The following is a 20458-nucleotide window of genomic DNA, read 5'->3' on the forward strand; positions in this document are numbered from 1 at the left end:
GGGCTGGTGGTATTTCTCCAGCGCTTTGAGGTGTCTACTGTATACGGTCCACGTCTCTGAGCCAGATAGGAGGATGGGTATCACTACTGGCCTGTAGACCATAAGCTTGGTGCCAGATTTGAGGTCCTGGTCTTCAAACACTCTCTTCCTCAGGCAACCGAAGACTGCACTGGCACACTAGAGGCGGTGTTGAACCTCGTTGTTGATGTCTTCCCTTGCTGATAGTAAGCTCCCGAGGTATGGAAAATGGTTCACGTTGTCCAAGGCTGCGCCATGGATTTTGATGATGAATCAAGCTCCGAAGCCTTCTACCACCTCCCTGCCTGAAGCTCTATTTCTCTTGCCTCTTCCCTGATCCCGCTATGACTGCTCCTGAACACTCCTTCCTCTCCCAACCACATGTAAATGCTGGTTTGGAGGGCAGAGGGGACACCCTGCCATCCCAGCCCACTTCCTTCCCATTCTTCCCTCCAACTACCACTCCATGGGATCACCTGATGAAAGGGCTGGTGGTGGTATATTTGTAACAGAGGGAGAGGGCCTATTCAAGTCCTCCTCTCCCTCCAATTCAACCCCCATTTATTTAACTATGTAGGCGCAGTCTTTGTCGAGCCCTCCTCAGCCAGGAAATGTCTTCCTTTTCAGGGTGTCCACCCCTTTAGCATTTCTTGTCACTTCTTCTGGTGCTGCAGTGTGGGTGCTCATTTTCCTCGGGCACAGATGGGCTTCTGCTGGGAGCCCATGCTGCACGCCAAACAAGCTGTGACCCTGGAAAATGTGTTATGTCAAAGAGAAGAATTCTGCCCAATTCATTACTAAACCTAGCTAGTACAGATCGGTATCTGGACATTTCGGTCTCAACAAAGGACTACACAATTTGTGTGATGTTTGGCCAAGTTTATATAAATTTTCAGGTACTGCCCTGATACAGAAGGGGTAAAGTTCAGTGACATTAGGTGCGTATGCAGCTGTGGATTCTAGATTTAATAACTAGAGCCAATATGTTTTAATGGAAAATATTTCGCGAATTAGGCTGCATACGCTATGGTGTTTAATTAATGAAGATGACTGCTGCCAACGGACCGGAAGTGGTTGTGCATGCATACTTCCGGTGCTTTTTAATTGTTTGTTCTCGCCGGACTTGCCAAAATGAGGAATAAAGAGGTGGATTTAGAGAATTCTGTTAGAACCGTTCATTTTAAATAAAAGTTGAACTGAGAGTTTCTTTTTAAAAGTTGTTGCTTGTCTTTCAAGGCAGCGGTTTTTAAACTGGAAAAATCAGCAGTATCATTAACCCAACCTAATAACATTAATAGAACTTTATTAGTTATGAATAAACCTATATTTAGTGATGTGCTTCAGCAATTCTCAGCTTCTCCGTCTTGTTGTGGTGAACGTTATTTTTAAAATTGGGAATTGAATGCGCAGAATCTTCCGGTTCGTTGGCAGGAATCACTCCGTTAATGCAAAATATTGAAAAATAAGGCATTTGAAATTTTTTTTTACAACTAGCTATACATTTAAATTCACATTCCGTATTCCTCCATTACATCGGAGCTGCTGCTTACAATGTTTGCGATGGTTTATTTTTCAGTAGGTTTCAGTCCACTATCTCAGATCAATGCCAGTCACACCGACAATCAAACAGGCTGATCGCAGGGAAACTGGTATGGCCATGTTCATCCGACAGCAATGGGTAGTTTTCAAAGCAATGAGAGCAGCAGCTTCAGGAAGCTATTCTCCAGACAACTTCAGCGTTGATGATTCTGTACCCTGCCATCTTAAAGTTCGGACTCTGTTCTGCATGGATTCTTCTTAAAAAGAAATTAGGTGCAGGAGTAGGCCATTCGGCCCTTCAAGCCTGCACCACCATTCAATAAGATCATGGCTGGTCATTCAACCTCAGTACCCCTTTCCTGCTTTCTTTCCATACCCCTTGATCCCTTTAGCCATAAGGGCCACATCTAACTCCCTTTTGAATATATCTAACGAACTGGCCTCAACAACTTTCTGCGGTAGAGAATTCCACAGGTTAACAACTCTCTGAGTGAAGAGGTTTCTCCTCATCTCGGTCCTAAATGGCTTACCCCTTATCCTTAGACTGTGACCCCTGGGTCTGGACTTCCCCAGTATCGGGAACCTTCTTCCTGCATCTAACCTGTCCAGTCCTGTCAGAATTTTATATGTTTCTATGAGATCCCCTCTCATTCTTCTAAACTCCAGTGAATACAAGCCCAGTCGATCCAATCTCTCCTCATATGTCAGTCCTGCCATCCCGGGAATCAGTCTGGTGAACCTTCGTTGCATTCCCTCAATAGCAAGAACATCCTTCCTCAGATTAGGAGACCAAAACTGAACACAATATTCCAGGTGTGGCCTCACCAAGGCCCTGTACAACTGCAATATGATTTCCCTGCTCCTATACTCAAATCCTCTAGCTATGAAAGCCAACATGCCATTTGCCTTCTTCACCGCCTGCTGTACCTGTATGCCAACTTTCAATGACTGATGTGCCATGACACCCAGGTCTTGTTGAACCTCCCCTTTTCCTAATCATTCAGATAATATTCTGCCTTCCTGTTTTTGTCACCAAAGTGGATAACCTCACATTTATCCACATTCTTCTTTTACTGGAAGTTGTAGTGTTCATTTCAATTGTTCTGGAGCATTTCCCAGTGTTGTATCCAGTCCTGTACTGCTAAAGTATTAACTGTTAGCAATTCTTCTGTGTCGTGTGTCTAATTTAATGGCTCCCTTGGGAGGAAGGCATCAATGACTGCTTTCCCATTTTTTCACTGGTTTCCAGAAAACATTTTTGGAGTGAAATTGCCCCTTAGCCCCATTAGCACCACCGGAGGGTCGCAAGACAGTTTAATTCCGGGGGAGGGGGGAGTTACCCCCTCCCGGGAAATTGCCTGGGAGATTGCAGAGGCGCTGGCATGGCAGCGCGCGCCCCACGGTTAGCGCTCCAGGCTGTCACATAACCGCAGATGATGTCAACGCCGTGCGTGGTGACCCCTCATGACCACGCCCCGATCCCTTCACAACCCGTGGGGGAAATTGCCCCGCGGGTCGCGAAGCTAGTGGACATCCATCCTCGGGACGGTGATTAAAGGGGAGAGTGTCAATGCTGGGTGCTAAAAGTCCCAGCTTCAGAAGGTTACCGCCCCCAATCGGGGCATGGGGCGATTTCTCCCCCGTTGTTCTTAAACTGCGTCTTAGACCCAGATACTTCCGTGTGTTGAAGGAATTTGATATTTTTTACTCCTGACCATTGGAAGTTATAAATATGTTGATGATCGTTTTGGTTTCATTTATAAATTTTCAATTACTTCCTGCATCCAGAATTTTTGAAGCACAGTTACAATGTATTCATGCATAAATACAATAGATAGCTAGTGTGGAATTATAGTTAATTAAAACAATATTTACGTTAAAATGCCTTCTGGAAACTGATTTTGCATCACTCTGAAGTTCATGGCATCATTTGAATTGTTTAATCTGTGTCCTGGCTAGCTCATTTTCTCATTGACTCTATATGACATGGTGAATTTTGTGAAGGTGTGGAGTATGTAATGTCATGTTAATTAGGCTTTTTGGTCACATTTGATTTAGTGGCTGCTATTCACAGTATACACCTCCCAAACCCGTGACCTCTACCACCTAGAAGGACGTGGGCAGCAGGCGCATGGGAATACTGTAGTGTATGTAGGCACCTTTAGTAATGACTCCACGAGGCAGGGTATGATACTTAAACTGTGTCGACCTGTAGTCCTTTATTTGCAGCTCCTCGAGTGAGGACCACAAGCTGTGAGCTCCTTTTTATACGAGGGTAACCCTTAGCTCTCCAGCAGCAGCACCCTCTGGTGTACAGGTAAGATATGTTCAGTGTAAGGATACATTCAGTGTTGCATAACAGTGTTACAGACATCACACAGTAAACAGGCATGCATACACAACAACACTTCCCCCTAAGCATTTTTCATATCCTTATTGTCATGACCAAGGGAGGTGATCAGTGGTGGGCTATGGGAGGTTGTGGTGAGGGTTGTGTGGTTGCCAAGTATGACCCCTGTGCTTGAGGCTGGCCTCATACGTTTCCTCTCCCTCACACACAGACCAAGTGGGTGTCACTGTTGTGGGATCTCGCAGGGTGGGTAGCCACATCAGCAGTGGGAGGTGTGTATACACTGTGATGTGTGTAGTTGTGGGATGGTGGGCAGGGCCACAAGACTGGGTGGGCTCCTTGTCCACCAATTGGGATGAGGGTCAGGTCATCCCAGGATTTGCCAGGGAAGCTGGAGTGTATTGGCCTCATGCTCCTGGTGTTGGTCCTGGTGGCCAGGGGCTGTAGGACTGGTCTGGTGCAGGTTGCCATTGATGGTGGCTGGGCTGCCCATTGACCACTGTCCCTGTAGTGGGTGTGCTCCCACTGTGTGTGTGTCCTGCAAGGGACATCACATTCATTCCAAAGGTCTAGGCTACATGGTCATGTAGCCTTCTGGACCTGGGGGTCTCCCACAGGGGGATTCCATTGGCATCAGCATGGTCACTGTTGGACCCAATGTCCTTTGGCAGTGTCGTACCAGTATACATGACACCTTGGCTCTGATCACACATAGTCGTGCCTGCATTGTACATGCTATCATTTGCATCACTTTTGGGTGTCCTGGTTTCAACAGACATGGTTACATTCGGCATTTCACATTCTCTATCATAATTGTTAAGCATAATAAACTTGTTCTTAACCTTGTTGACACCTGCATTCATCTCATTAGTCACATTAGTTAAACCAGCATCACAATTCATGGTTACATTGCATACATTTTCATACTTGCACCCTTGAATTGCATCTTTAGCTTTAAAGTCCTTGTACTCAAATAGTTGAAACTGTCCCTTTAAATTTCTTCGGTTACCAGTCTTCTTTAAGGGAGCCTCCCAATTCGATTGGCCACTCGGTGCCACGTGTTGCTCCTCCAACGCTGCCCCTTGTAGTATGACCAAGGCCATTTTGATTACAGGTTCTGCTCCTCGTGGTGCGGCAGCTATCTTCTGGCTCTGCTGCAGGTAGGCTGTGGTGCTGTTTTCTTCCACAGGGTCAACCCTGGATGTCGGGAATCCATTTCTTTCGTTGATGTTCCTCTTTTGGAGTGCTGCCTTTGCCTGGAAAGTGGAGTTTTGATCCTTGGCCCTGGAGATTTCACCGGGGTGCTATGGAATTGTTACCACGCTGTCGAGCTGGACAGTAGAACCTCGGGATGCAGCGATGGATCCATGTTCGAGGTCAATTGGCGGAGCCCGGAGGCCTGGAAGCAGCTTTGCTTGGACAGGATGATTGGCGGGATTCATCCAAAGTTCTTCAAAGGTCGCTTGCCTCATTGCACTCTGCCTCGCCCCTGTGTCACTCTCCATAGAAACTGGGACTTTGTCGATGTCTACTTTCATCGCCCACGGAGAACTTTCGGTGGAGCAGGTATGAGTTCCATACTCTTCTCCCAGGGGTTGAGCAACTTCACCTTCCTATGTGTTGGAGCCCCGGTAATCAGCCAACTCATCTGAGATGTGGTGAGTACAGCTTTTTTTGCAAATTTCTTTGAAGGTGCCTTTTGTCTTTGCATGCATAGTCTTTGTAGCGGCACTGGTGAACCCTGTGGTTTCCTCCACAGCGCCAGCACGGGGCCATCCGGTTTGCCCCATGTGGTGGACTCAGGGTTGCGGGACTCGGGGCAGCCATTAGAAATATCTATGCGGTGCACTGCTCTCGTCGGTTTAGAGTCCCTTAGTGCTTTATTTAGGTGGTCGCCAAAGTCGCACGGTGCAGTCAGTCTCCTTAAGTGTTCCAATCTTTCTACAAAAGCGTCCCAATCTTCCACATCGGTAAATTGCTGAAAGATGCTGAGATTCGACATGCTGAGCGTGTGGTTCGTGACCTCGTATTCCCATCACCGGTTGTAGTGCATGTAGGCACCCTTAGTAATTACTCCACGAGGCAGGGTATGATACTTAAACTGTGTAGACCTGTAGTCCTTTATTTGCAGCTCCTCGAGTGCTGACCACAAGCTGTGAGCTCCTTTTTATACTGGGTTACCTGCAGTGCAAGGGTACATTCAATGTTGCATAACAGTGTTACAGGCATCACACAGTAAACAGGCATGCATACACAACAAATACCATCACCTGCAAATTCCCCTCCAAGTTACACACTATCCTGACTTGGAAATATATGGCTCTTCTTTTATCGTCGCTGGGTCAAAATCCTGGAACTCCCTTCCTAACAGCACTGTGGGAGTACCTTCATCACAAGGACTACAGCGGTTCAAGAAGGCGGCTCACCACCACTTTCTCAAGGGAAATTAGGGATGGGCAATAAATGCTGGTCTTGCCAGTGACGCCCACAACCAGGAATGAATACATTTTAAAAAACGTTTTAAAAATGACTACAGTTCAGGTTCCTGTATCAAGGATATGGTTATACAATGGTCTGGAATTTGCGGTCAGCGGTGAAGCAAATGTGTTCATCCCTGGCCCTGAAGAAAGATCTCGCAATTTCTGTGACATTCAAGTGATTGCAGTGCAATCCCTCGTGCAATACTACTGTGACAGCAACAAGCTGTCTAAGCAGCCAATCACATTGCAGAATTCTCACAGATAGGGAAGCAGGAAATGAGAAGCTGCTTTTTATCAGGACTTAAAAATAGTATCCAGAAAAAAGCAGCTTCTCATTTCCTGAGAGTGAAACAAAGATTGGAACTCTGACATGGGAATAAGTTAGAACCTGAAATATCAGGAAAAATTTTTTTTTTAAGTTTGAAGTTATTTTTATTGTAATTTTTAACTTAATAGAGAAATTTGACACTCCACAAATATAAAAACTAGTTTTTCAGGACCATAACACTTGTTCAGCAGTCAATACACTGTTAAAACACCAGTTACACCTATTCCAACAAGGCTTAACATTTAATGTCGTATTTAACAGCAATGTTACTATGGAAAAGCCAGAGTTTCACTGATTACATTGATTGCCGGCTATGGGGGCGGGGTGGGAGGACGCACGGCAGAGCCAGTGTCGGAGCAGTGAATGACTGATCGCAACTTCAGAATTTCCGCGTCTAGATATGCATGTACAGATTCAGAGGGGTAATAACGGCAAATGCTGACAGTTCGCTGTTATTGCCCACCGTAAATTTCAGGCCAATGTAAACTGGCAAGGTCAAGAAAGATCCAAAACACAATGGGGCATGGGGGGCTGGGAGAAGCAAATGTTACCCCTTTGTCCAGTTCTATTCTTTAATGCACTGCTACACTGCAATACATGTCATTAAATAGAAGACAGGAATATTTGATCTAGTTCCTGTATCAATGTAACATGCACTATAACTGTGGTTTCAAATTGCAAAATTGAGGGTGCTTCAAATTTGTCAAATGGAGTTTGACTACCTTAAAGAAGTTGTGTTGATGATGCTAGGGCTTCACAGCAACTGCAATATAAATAAAAATGATAAAAAGCAATCTCTCTGAATATCGTTTTGAAAGTTTAATAACGTGTTGTGCAGTCTACCAGGAAGCCTTTAACTTTCTGAAGTTAGAATAAAGTAAACTCTACAGTAACTTCAAAAACTTCAGTGATGTCACAGAGCAGCAGAGTTCAACTTGTGCATTTAAATGTATACAGAGAGCAGAGAGTGATAGGCAGCTTGTAATATCATTTGGTGCTGCCGATGCGTACCACTCCAAAACAAGTGTCAAACTTGTGCCTGAAGCATAAAGAGGTGAAACATTCTCACAGCTTTCAGCTCAGACTATTAATCTGAGAAAAAGGTATACATTTTCAACCTCATCAACTGGAATCTTTTAATGCACGCATTCGATTTCAACTCAGATATCCAACAGTGGCAAATCCACCTTTAGTTCTTACAAAGTAATGTGTCAATAACACTACATTCAAACTGATAACCTGCTATCACCTATTTGTGGGACAAGATTCATTTAATTCCGCTTTAATGAGTTGTTCTTTTAATTTAGCAAGCCTAATGTTTGATAAATGGATAAAACAGGGTTATTCATGCATTGAGAATATTAATAATTAATACATTAATAGGTTTCAGGCAGCATTGGCGGTTTGACTCTGGTGAATAATTAAACAGTGTATTGCAGGTCAGATGGAACGATCAAGTGAGCTGCATTTGCCCTCCAGGCCTGCATCCGGGGCTCTGGCAAAGAGTATACTGACGACTGTTTTATTTAGAAAAGTTAATAATGGAGAGTGCTGTTTTATTATGACAGAGAGAGCTGAAATGCCGGCAGCAAATGTTAATTATGTGCAGTTGGCAGATTATTCACTCACTGAAACATTACATAGAATCGTAGCTTCAATTTACATACCAGCAGAAAAGCAGGCAACAAAATTACGTGCAGCTGACATCCATTCTCAGAAAGAGGTGTTGACATTTCTATAATAAAATGCTGTTACTGCAAATCTGTCAGTTTAATGTTACCCCAGAGCTTACTTGTAAGATTTCATTACCAATTAGAATGAATCACATTACTGCCACAGCTTTGAGAAATATGGGTTTCAAAGCACTGATAATCTGCCATTAGTTGGAAATTAATACAGTAGGCATTGCTATTGCAGTATGTAATGGGTTTAATAAAACTGAGCATTTAATATAATTCCTTTGGAAATAAATGTACATTTCCATTTTCAGCTTTGAATTAAGTTATTCTCTTGCGCAGATGTACTCTGAATTGGGGACTTCAATGTCCATCATCAAGAATGGCTCGCAGCACTACAACTAACCGAGCTGGCCAAGTCCTGAAGGGCAAAGTTGCCAGACTGGGTTTCCGCCGGTGGTGAGAGAACCGACATGAGGGAAAATTCTACTTGACCTCGTCCTCACCAATCTACCTGTCGCAGATTCATCTGTCCATGACAGTATTGGTAGCAGTGACCACGACACGGTCCTTGTGGAGACGAAGATCCGTCTTCACACTGAGGACATCCTCCATTGTTTTATGTGGCACTACCACTGTGCTAAATGGGATAAATTCAGAGCAGATTTAGTAGCTCAAAACTGGGCATCCATGAGGATGTTGGCCGCCATCAGCAGCAGCAGCAGAATTGTAGTCCATCACAATCTGCAATCTCATGGCACAGCATATTGCTCACTCTACCATTACCATCAAGCCAGGTGACCTACGCTGGTTCACCTTCCCTCCATCATAAATTCAGTGGGGATTATTGCTGCTGATTGCACAGTATTCAGTTCCATTCGTAATTCCTCAGATAATGAAGCAGTCCATGCAGCAAGACCTGGACAACATTCAGGCTTGGTCTAATGTGGTAACTAACACTTGTACCACACAAGTGCAAGGCAATGACTATCTCCAAAAAAAAGAGTCTAACCAGCAACCCTTGACATTCAATAGCATTCCTATCGTCAGTTCCCCACCATCAACATCCTTATAAAACATAAGAAATAGGAGCAGGAGTAGGCCACTTGGCCCCTCGATCCAGCTCCGCCATTCAGTAAGATCATCATTGATCTGATCTTGGCCTCAACTCCAGTTCCCTGCCCATTCCCCATAACCCTTGACTCCCTTACCTTTCAAAAATCTGTCTATCTCCATCTTAAATACATTCAATGACCCAGCCTCCACAGCTCTCTGTGGTAGAGAATTCCAAAGAGCCGCGACACACTGAGAGAAGAAATTCCTCCTCATTTCTGTTTTAAATGGGCGACTCCTTATTCTGAAACTATGCCCCGAAGTTCTAGATTCCCCCATGAGAGGAAAGATCCTCTCTGTATCTACCCTGTCAAGCCCCCTCAGAATCTTATATGTTTGAATAAGATCACCTCTCAGTCTTCTAAACTCCAATGAGTATAGGCCCAACCTGCTTAACCTTTTTCATATGACAACCCCTTCATCTCAGGAATCAACCTCATGAACCTTCCCTGAACTGCCTCCAATGCAAGTATATCCTTCCTTAAATAAGGAGACCAAAACTGTATGCAGTACTCCAGGTGTGGTCTTACTAACACCCTGTACAGTTGTAGCAGGACTTCCCTAATTTTATACTCCATCCCCCTTGCAATAAAGGGCAACATTCCATTTGCCTTCCTAATGACTTGAGGTACCTGCATGCAAACTTTTTGTATTTCGTGTACAAGGACCCCCAGATCCCTCTGTATCATCGCATTTCATAATCTCTCCCCATTTAAATAATAATTTGCTTTTTTATTTTTCCTACCAAAGTGGATAACCTTACATTTACCCACATCATACTATATCTGCCAAATTTTTGCCCACTCATTTAACCTATCTATATCCCTTTGAAGATTCTTTGCATCCTCCTCACAACTTGCTTTCCCACCCACCTTTGTATCATCAGCAAATTTGGCTCCATTACACTCAGTCCCTTCATTCAAGTCATTAATATAAATTGTAAATAGTTGAGGCCCCAGCACTGATCCCTGTGGCACCCCACTATTTACAGTTTGCCAACCTGAAAATTACCCATTTATCCCGATTCTCTGCTTGTATTAGTTAGCCAATCCTCTATCCACTAATATATGACCCCCAACCCCATGAGCTCTTATCTTGTGCAGTAACCTTTTATGTGGCGCCTTAGTGAATGAATGCTTTCTGGAAATCCAAATACACCACCTCTACTGATTCCCCTTTATCTAGCCTGCTCATTATATCCTCAAAGAACACAAGCAAATTTGTCAAACATGATTTCCTTTTCACAAAACGATGCTGACTCTGCTTGATTGAATTATGCTTTTCGAAATGTCCTGTTACTACTTCCTTAATGATGGACTCCAGCATTTTCCCCATGACAGATGTTCGGCCATCATTTACTAGAAGCTTAACTGGACCAGCCACATATATACTGTGGCTACAAGAGCAGGTCAGAAGCTGGGGTATTCTGTGGTGAGTGTCTCACCTCCTGACTCCCGCAAAGCCTTTCCACCACCTACATGGCACAAGTCAGGAATGTGATTATCCATGTTTCTGTAACTCCTCCAGCATTGTAAGCTACAAATGACCCGTATCCAGCACATAGTTCCAAATTCTTCTGTCATTTTAATGTAACACTGGAAATTACTGTTACCAATATTATCTTACAATACGGAACCTGGTCACTGCACGTTCCTCTCTGCTCCTTTACTGGAATAGGTTAATGTCCCTCCATAGATAGGAATTCCTAACAAACCCTTTTAGCACTAGTAAAACAACTTTGCTGATAGTAATTTCCAAGTATGGGCACTTAACTGTGCTCTTCCATCCTTAACTGTTTAAACCTGTTTTGGAGAAGAATTGGTCTAATTACTACATATAATGATATCGTAATTGTTCATAACAATTTCCTCTTTTTGAACACGCTTACAATTTCACTGGAAATACTGACAAGCGGAAATCTTCACAAACACAATTACAATATCATGACACGTTGTGCTCAGAAAAACTCTTCCCCATACTTTCATTGTTCACCGAAGTTACTTTCTGCTCTATGGTTTTCCCTCCATCTCCTCAACCATCCTTCAAGTTCTGCAGACTTACAGTAAAAGTCTCATCACTTCCTTTTCATTTCCAATATTAACAATGATAAGCTGTGCTCCACTTGTTGTCATTCAGTCAGTTGTCCAAGCACAGGTGGGATATTAGGCTCATTCCAAAATGAAAGAGAAATAAGGGAGTATTTGTATTTATATAGAACCTTTTACAACCTTAGGACATGCCAAATACAGCAACTAATTTGTACACAACAATTAAATAAGTGACCAGATTATCTGTTTTTTGTATTGGTTGAGGGATAAATCTTGGCATAAGCATGATTAAACTGCCTCTGCTCACCTTTGAATAGTGCTATGCAATTTTTTTACATCCACCCAAGATGACAGATGGATCCTTGGTTTACCCCTCATCTGAAACATGGCAGCTCCATCAGTGCAGCAAACCCTTGGTACTGCACTGAAGTGCTACCCGAGATCATGTCATTATGTCTCCAGAGTGTGCCTTGAACCCACAACCCTCTGACTCAGACGAGAGTACGACCAATGAGCCAACTCTCAAAGTGCCCAGAAAGTTTCAACAGTTTTCAACCTTGCATTGACACAAGACATATTGTTAAAACACATCTTTAAAAACTTACTAAAGTCGAACACAACATATAATTTGGCTACTTACTATAGTAGAATAAATTGAACAAGATGTAAATTCTTATAGGAACAGGAGTAGGCCATTGAGCCCCTGGAGCCTGTTCCCCCATTCAATGAAATCATGGCTGATCTGTGACCTAACTCCATACATGCACCTTTGGCGCATATCCATTAATACTTTAAGAAAAATCTATCAATCTCAGATTTAAAATTAGCAATTGATTGCAGTATCAATTACCATTTGCGGAATAGTGTTTCCTAATTTCAGTTCTGAAAGACCTGGCTCTAATTTTTAGACTATGGCCCCGACTCCAAGACTCCCCAAACAGTTGAAATAGTGTCTCTTTGTTGACCCTATCTGTTTCCCTTATTAATGTTCATTTCTTTTACCTTTACCAACAGGTTATGTCGCCTCGCATGCAGAGATTGAAGAAATAAATAAACTGTAAGTAAGTTAACAACTTGTTTATTGTTACATTTTAGTTTCTGATCAATATATGTGCAAAGAAAGATGAACTGCCACTTTGTGAACGATTATTTTCAAAATAACTTCCAGATCTTCTGAGAGAAAGTTTATAGAACTTATTGCCATTTGTTAAGTGAGCTGTAATCTTGTGTCAAATAAAGTTAGCAGTGCTAACACTATCTGTGCTATGTCAGTCCAGAAATTACTGTTTGTGAAAGTCGTAAATGTTTAGTGTGTTTTTATTATATTTGACTTTATGCTAGTTTAACCCATAGCTTAACACCCAAGTTGAAATATTCAGCAGAACAATGTCACATGAATGCATTGAACGTCCATGTGCAGTTATCACTGACTTTACCTTCTGGGCTCAAATGGCAAAGAAAGTTGGTTGCAAATTCATGTCACATGGATAATCAGCATTAATTATCTTGCTGCACATTGTATTGCAATGGTTCAGCGACAAAGTCATTGGGGAGTGAAATTCGGAAGCGCCCCGGCTGGGGCGCTAACATTTAAAAGTCGAAAAGATTAGCAGCAGGCACTAATGTTCTTTAACTTTCAAAAAAATTTGGTGTTTGTGCTCCAGGAAGGAAGTGGAACACTAAATCAAGCCACTTTCTTCCTGAAGCGCAACAGGCAGCAGGCGGGCTGGTTGGTGTGCAGCGCTGCACAATGGGCCGTGCAGCACTGCCGCGTTGGAAGGCTGCTTCCCTCCCTTAAAGGGAAGGGTCATTGCTGTAGTTTCGGAAAAATAAAAACTTACCTGGACCCTGAAGGCAGCTGCCATCTGGCCCGATTAGCTGGGCTGATTGATCGCAGGGGAAAAGCATCAAAAAAAATTCAAGAGAGCATTTCAGCATTTTTTTGGACTTACCTCGGTCACCTTGCCTTCAAACATTGCCTGCAAAGTGCCCGGCATCCCGATGAACGCCTCCTGCAGCTGCTAGTGTTTTCGCCTGGCGATGCCGCAGTGGGTGGAACCAAACTTCAGGTCCAGAACAATCGGACAGCGGTGACATCACAATCTACGGACAAAGAAGGTCATGGTGCAATGCCATACCGCTGCTTCAAACCTCCCGCCTAATATCTACTCGACACTCCTGGTCAGTAAGTGCTTAGTGTTCCAGTTATCCTAACATCTGTGGTTGGGAAAATGTTGGAGTCCATTATTAAAGAAGCAGTAGCAGGACATTTGGAAAAGCAACATTCGGTCAGGCAGAATCAGCATGGATTTATAAAGGGAAAGTCATGTTTGACAAATTTACTGGAGTTCTTTGAGGATGTAACGAACAGGGTGGATAAAGGGGAACTGGTGGATGTGATGTATTTGGACTTCCAGAAGGCATTTGACAAGATGCCACATAAAAGGTTACTGCACAAGATAAAAGTTCATGGGTTGGGGTAATATATTAGCATGGATAGAGGATTGGCTAACTGACAGAAAACAGAGAGTCAGGATAAATGGTTCATTCTCTGGTTGGCAACCAGTAACTAGTGGGTTGCCGTAGGGATCAGTGCTGGGATCCCAACTATTTACAATCTATATTAATGACTTGGAAGAAGGGACTGAGTGTAACATAGCCAAGTTTGCTGATGATACAAAGATGGGAGGAAAAGCAATGTGTGAGGAGGTCACAAAAAATCTGCAAAAGGACATAGGCAGGCTAAGTGAGTGGGCAAAAATTTGGCAGATGGAGTATACTGTTGGAAATTGTGAGGTCATGCACTTTGACAGAAAAAATCAAAGAGCAAGTTATTAATTAAATGGAGAAAGATTGCAAAGTATTGTAATACAGCGGGACCTGGGGGGACTTGTGCATGAAACACAACAGATTAGTATGCAGGTACAGCAAGTGATCAGGAAGGCCAATGGTATCTTGGCCTTTATTGCAAAGGGGATGGAGTATAAAAGCAGGGAAGTCTTGCTACAGGTTTTGATGAGGCCACACCTGGAATACTGCGTGCAGGTTTGGTTTCCATATTTACGAAAGGATATACTTGCTTTGGAGCCAGTTCAGAGAAGGTTCGCTAGGTTGATTCCGGGGATGAGGGGGTTGACATGAGGAAAGGTTGAATAAGTTGGCCTCTGCTCATTGGAATTCAGAAGAATGAGAGGTGATCTTATCGAAACATATAAGATTATGAGGGGGCTTGACAAGGTGGATGCAGAGAGAATATCTCCACTGATGGGGGAGACTAGAACTAGGGGGCATAATCTTAGAATAAGGGGCCACCAATTTAAAACAGAGATGAGGAGAAATTTCTTCTCTCAGAGTGTTGTTAATCTGTGAAATTCACTGCCTCAGAGAGCTGTGGAAGCTGGGACATTGAAAAAATATAAGACTGAAATAGACAATTTCTTAAACGATAAGGGTATAAGGGGAAGTGGAGCTGAGTCCATGATCAGATCAGCCATGATCTTATTGAATGGCAGAGCAGGCTCGAGGGGCCATATGGCCGACTCCTGTTCCTATTTATTAGGTTTTTATGTTTTTATGTCCCCCCCCCTCGCGCCACCCGCACCTCCCCCCCGCCCCTCACCCCACTGGGGGCGTTTCCTCATGTCTGTACCGTTTTTTTCGATTGTTTGCAGTTTGGCCAACATTTTTATCTCCTAGGTCGGCGTATCTGGTCACTCACGAAAAACCTTCCAGTGAGTTAAGAAAACCAGCGCACATGGGAATGGGAACCAATGCAGGGAGACAGAGTGAAACAAAATGGAGACAGAAGCAAAAGACAGAAAGGAGAAGAGTAAAAGTGGAGGGCAGAGAAACCTAAGACAAAAAACAAAAAGGGCCACTTTACAGCAAAATTCTAAAGGGTCAAAGTGTGTTAAAAAGGCAAGGCTGAAGTCTCAGTGCCTCAATGCGAGGAGTATTCGGAATAAGGTGGATGAATTAACTGTGCAGATAGCAGTTAACAGATACGATGTGGTTGGCATCACGGAGATATGGCTCCAGGGTGACCAAGGCTGGGAACTCAACATCCAAGGGTATTCAATATTTAGGAAGGATAGGCAGAAAGGAAAAGGAGGCGGGGTGGCGCTGCTGATTCAAGAGAAAATTAATGCAACTGTAAGGAAAGACATTAGCTTGGATGATGTGGAATCGGTATGGGTGGAGCTACGGAATACCAAAGAGCAGAAAACGCTAGTGGGAGTTGTGTACAGACCTCCAAACAGTAGTAGTGATGTTGGGGAGGGCATCAAACAGGAAATTAGGGGTGCATGCAATAAAGGTGCAGCAGTTATCATGGGTGACTTTAATATGCATATAGATTGGGCTAACCAAACTGGAAACAATACGGTGGAGGAGGATGTCCTGGAGTGCATAAGGGATGGTTTTCTAGACCAATATGTCAAGGAACCAACTAGGGGGGAGGCCATCTTAGACTGGGTGTTGTGTAATGAGAGAGGATTAATTAGCAATCTCGTTGTGCGAGGCCCCTTGGGGAAGAGTGACCATGATATGGTGGAATTCTACATTAGGATGGTGAAAGAAACAATTAATTCAGAGACCATGGTCCAGAACTTGAAGAAGGGTAACTTTGAAGGTATGAGGCGTGAATTGGCTAGGAAAGATTGGCGAATGATACTTAAGGGGTTGACAGTGGATGGGCAATGGCAGACATTTAGAGACCGCATGGATGAACTACAACAATTGTACATCCCTGTCTGGCGTAAAAATAAAAAAGGGAAGGTGGCTCAAGGGAAATCAGGGATAGTATTAAAGCCAAGGAAGTGGCATACAAATTGGCCAGAAATAGCAGCGAACCCGGGGACTGGGAGAAATTTAGAACTCAGCAGAGGAGGACAAAGAGTTTGATTAGGGCAGGGAAAATAGAGTACGAGAGGAAGCTTGCAGGGAACATTGAAATGGACTGCAAGAGCTTCTATAGATATGTAAAGAGAAAAAGGTTAGTAAAGACAAACATCGGTCCCCTGCAGTCAGAATGAGGGGAAGTCATAACGGAGAACAAAGAAATGGCAGACCAATTGAACAAGTACTTTGGTTCGGTATTCACTAAGGACGACACAAACAACCTTCCGGATACAAAAAGGGTCAGAGGGTCGAGTAAGAAGGAGGAACTGAGGGAAATCCTTATTAGTCGGGAAATTGTATTGTGGAAATTGATGGGATTGAAGGCCGATAAATCCCCAGGGCCTGATGGACTGCATCCCAGAGTACTTAAGGAGGTGGCCTTGGAAATAACGGATGCATTGACAGTCATTTTCGAACATTCCATAGACTCTGGATGGGTTCCTATGGAGTGGAGGGTAGCCAATGTAACCCCACTTTTTAAAAAAGGAGGGAGAGAGAAAACAGGGAATTATAGACCGGTCAGCCTGACATCGGTAGTGGGTAAAATGATGGAATCAATTATTAAGGATGTCATAGCAGCGCATTTGGAAAGAGGTGACATGATAGGTCCAAATCAGCATGGATTTGTGAAAGGGAAATCATGCTTGACAAATCTTCTGGAATTTTTTGAGGATGTTTCCAGTAGAGTGGACAAAGGAGAACCAGTTGATGTGGTTTATTTGGACTTTCAGAAGGCTTTTGACAAGGTCCCACACAAGAGATTAATGTGCAAAGTTAAAGCACATGGGATTGGGGGTAGTGTGCTGACGTGGATTGAAAGCTGGTTGGCAGACAGGAAGCAAAGAGTAGGAGTAAATGGGTACTTTTCAGAATGGCAGGTAGTGACTAGTGGGGTACCGCAAGGTTCTTTGCTGGGGCCCCAGCTGTGTACATTGTACATTAATGATTTAGACAAGGAGATTGAATGTAGTATCTCCAAATTTGCGGATGACACTAAGCTGGGTGGCAGTGTGAGCTGCGAGGAGGATGCTATGAGGCTGCAGAGTGACTTGGATAGGTTCGGTGAGTGGGCAAATGCGTGGCAGATGAAGTATAATGTGGACACATGTGAGGTTATCCACTTTGGTGGTAAAAACAGAGAGACAGACTATTATCTGAATGGTGACAGATTAGGAAAAGGGGAGGTGCAACGAGACATGGGTGTCATGGTACATCAGTCATTGAAAGTTGGCAGGCGCTTGAGAAAGCAAAATAGCATGTTGGCCTTCATAGCGAGGGGATTTGAGTGCAGGGACAGGGAGGTGTTACTGCAGTTGTACAGGGCCTTGGTGAGGCCACACCTGGAGTATTGTGTACAGTTTTTGGTCTCCTAACTTGAGGAAGCACATCCTTGCTATTGAGGGAGTGCAGCGAAGGTTCACCAGACTGATTCCCGGGATGGCGGGACTGACATATCAAGAAAGACTGGATCAACTGGGCTTGTATTCACTGGAGTTCAGAAGAATGAGAGGGGATCTCATAGAAATGTTTAAAATTCTGACGGGTTTAGACAGGTTCGATGCAGGAAGAATGTTCCCAATGTTGGGGAAGTCCAGAGCCAGGGGTCACAGTCTAAGGATAAGGGGTAAGCCATTTAGGACCGAGATGAGGAGAAACTTCTTCACCCAGAGAGTGGTGAACCTGTGGAATTCTCTGCCACAGAAAGTTGTTGAGGCTAATTCACTAAATATATTCAAAAAGGAGTTAGATGTGGTCCTTACTACTAGGGGGATCAAGGGGTATAGCGAGAAAGCAGGAATGGGGTACTGAAGTTGCATGTTCAGCCATGAACTCATTGAATGGTGGTGCAGGCTCGAAGGGCCGAATGGCCTACTCCTGCACCTATTTTCTATGTTTCTATGTTTCTGTTCACAAATTTGCGCTGAACGACGCCATTGTTTTTAATCGAAGATTTTAGAGGGAATCAAGAACACTGTCATAATCAATATTAAAGTTCAACCTTTTTTTACCTGTCAACATAGAAGTGTAAATTTGTTGGATTTCAGAAGTTCTCCCATTTTTTACCTCCCTCACACGCCACCACCGAATATCTTGAAGCAGGGCTCGAGAGTCGTAGGTTTGGCCGGCAGAATCGGCCCCATGCCCAGAGGACAGTGGCTCTGGGCTCGGCTACAAAACGAGCTGTTGGGAGGGAGGGGGGTGGCAGGGGTGTGGGAGGAGGAGAGAGAGATCGAGGTGACAATCGGAAGGCTTGGAGCCCGGAGATTGTGAAGGAGAGAGAGAAGTCACAAGACTCCAATTAGTAAAGGGGTGGGATGGGGGGGCGGTGTGGGGGGGAGAGAGGAGAAGTCACAAGACCTTTGGGTGTGGTCCATCTGTACAGACCTGGAGAGATACAAATGCAAACGTTTGCTGCCTGTTTTCCTGCCATTTTGAGTTTCTTTCAAAGGTTAAATTTAAGTATGCGGGCAATACTGACAATGACTTATTTGTGCGAGCCTTCTGCATCATGGTGCTATGTCAGAGTCAATTGATTTGACTTCATCGCATCAGGAACATAGGGTGCTGGGCAGGAGGCCTTACTCACCTCCGGTATATCAAGAGAGAAGTTCGTACCTCCACCTGAGCGATACAGACTGTATCAGAAGGCTGTGTTTCCGCAAAGAAGTTATAATTGAGTTGGTCAAAGCGGACCTGCAACCTAGAAGCATCAGGAGGACTGCTTTTTCAGTTGAAGTGAAGGTTATAGCTGCACTTTCATTCTGTGCCTCCGGATTGTTTCAAGCTGGGGACGTGTGCACCATCTCTCAACATGTAACACATGTCTGCATTCGCCAGGTCATGGCCGTACTGTATGCACATAGGAATGAGTTCATAAAGCTCCCCATGACCGCCCAAGCGATCCAAGGGCTGTGGGCTTCTCCAGGATTGCTGGCTTCCCAAAGGTACAGGGCTGCATTGGTTGTACCCACATCACCTTGCGAACAACTTTGAAAGATTCCGAGATGTCCAGGAACAGAAAAGGCTTCCTCTCCATTAATGCGCAGCTCATGTGTGACGACATGCATCATATCATGTCAGTTGATGCAAGATACCCTGGCAGCACCCTCGATGCATTCATCCTATGCGACAGCGTTATATCTGCCATGTTTCAGCAGCAGCAGCCAGAAGAGCCGAGCTGGCTACTGAGAGACAAAGGGTACGGCCTCGCCACCTGGCTCATGATGCCTCTACACGTAACCTGGATGGAAGCTGACCGTGAATACAACATGTCGCACACTGCGATGCGCAGCATAATTGAGAGGACTATTGGCATCTTGGAACAGCGTTTCCGATGCCTCGACCATTCTGGAGGCTACTTGGTTTACTCCCCTGAGATTTTCGGTCAGTTCATTGCTGTGTGCTGCATGCTGCATAAATTAGCCATCATGAGGCAGCAGCACCTGGTAATGGAAGACCCACCTGCGGTGAGAGTGGCTGATGATAATGATGTGGAAGATGCAGGTGATGAGCAGGAGGAGGAGGAGGAGGAGGACGACGAGGATGAGGAAACCATGCAAGTGCCTGAGGCCGGAGCACGACGGTGGAGGAGGGTGGGCCATCGTGCTCCTTTAACGATTGCTCGAGCCTTGTGCCAGCAGCTCATCCGTGAATGCTTTACTGATGCCTGAGGGTTCAGCGATAATTATTCCACATGGACATGTTTACTGTTTGGACCTGTTCCGTAATGTTCGGTTGTGTTAATGGAACATGATTCAGTTTTAATGTAAAATATATTTTATTCGTAAGTTTACAATGTACTTAACTTAACATTAATACAATTATTCTTGTATCAAACTTTACTTCAATATCACTCTTTAAGATCACTTAAAAACTTTAAGATCACTGATAAACTTGTAAATTTACATAACTTACAAAAAACTTTCTATAAGGTTGTTTGTGTCTTCTGTATATGTGTCATGTGTATATTTGTAAAGGCTGTACTAGATTGAGGCATCTCCAGCGCA

The 20458-nt window shown here is 44.1% G+C and overlaps 1 protein-coding gene and 1 long non-coding RNA gene across 2 annotated transcripts in view; one reads left to right on the plus strand and one right to left on the minus strand.

Annotated features, from left to right (window-relative positions):
• The window catches only part of LOC139270224 (receptor-type tyrosine-protein phosphatase delta-like), a 2930110-nt gene that overhangs the window by 334850 nt on the left and 2574802 nt on the right, over positions 1-20458 (plus strand). The window contains exon 3 of the mRNA XM_070888421.1: positions 12567-12609. The gene's annotated coding sequence lies outside the window, so the exon portion shown is untranslated. The remainder of the gene's footprint in view (positions 1-12566; positions 12610-20458) is intronic.
• Positions 3746-20458, minus strand: part of LOC139270358 (uncharacterized) — a 51835-nt gene continuing 35122 nt past the window's right edge. The window contains exon 3 of the long non-coding RNA XR_011594708.1: positions 3746-6088. This is a non-coding gene — a long non-coding RNA (uncharacterized lncRNA). The remainder of the gene's footprint in view (positions 6089-20458) is intronic.

The sequence above is a fragment of the Pristiophorus japonicus genome, chromosome 1, assembly GCF_044704955.1.
Source record: "Pristiophorus japonicus isolate sPriJap1 chromosome 1, sPriJap1.hap1, whole genome shotgun sequence".
In the NCBI taxonomy this organism is placed as follows: Eukaryota; Metazoa; Chordata; class Chondrichthyes; family Pristiophoridae; genus Pristiophorus; species Pristiophorus japonicus.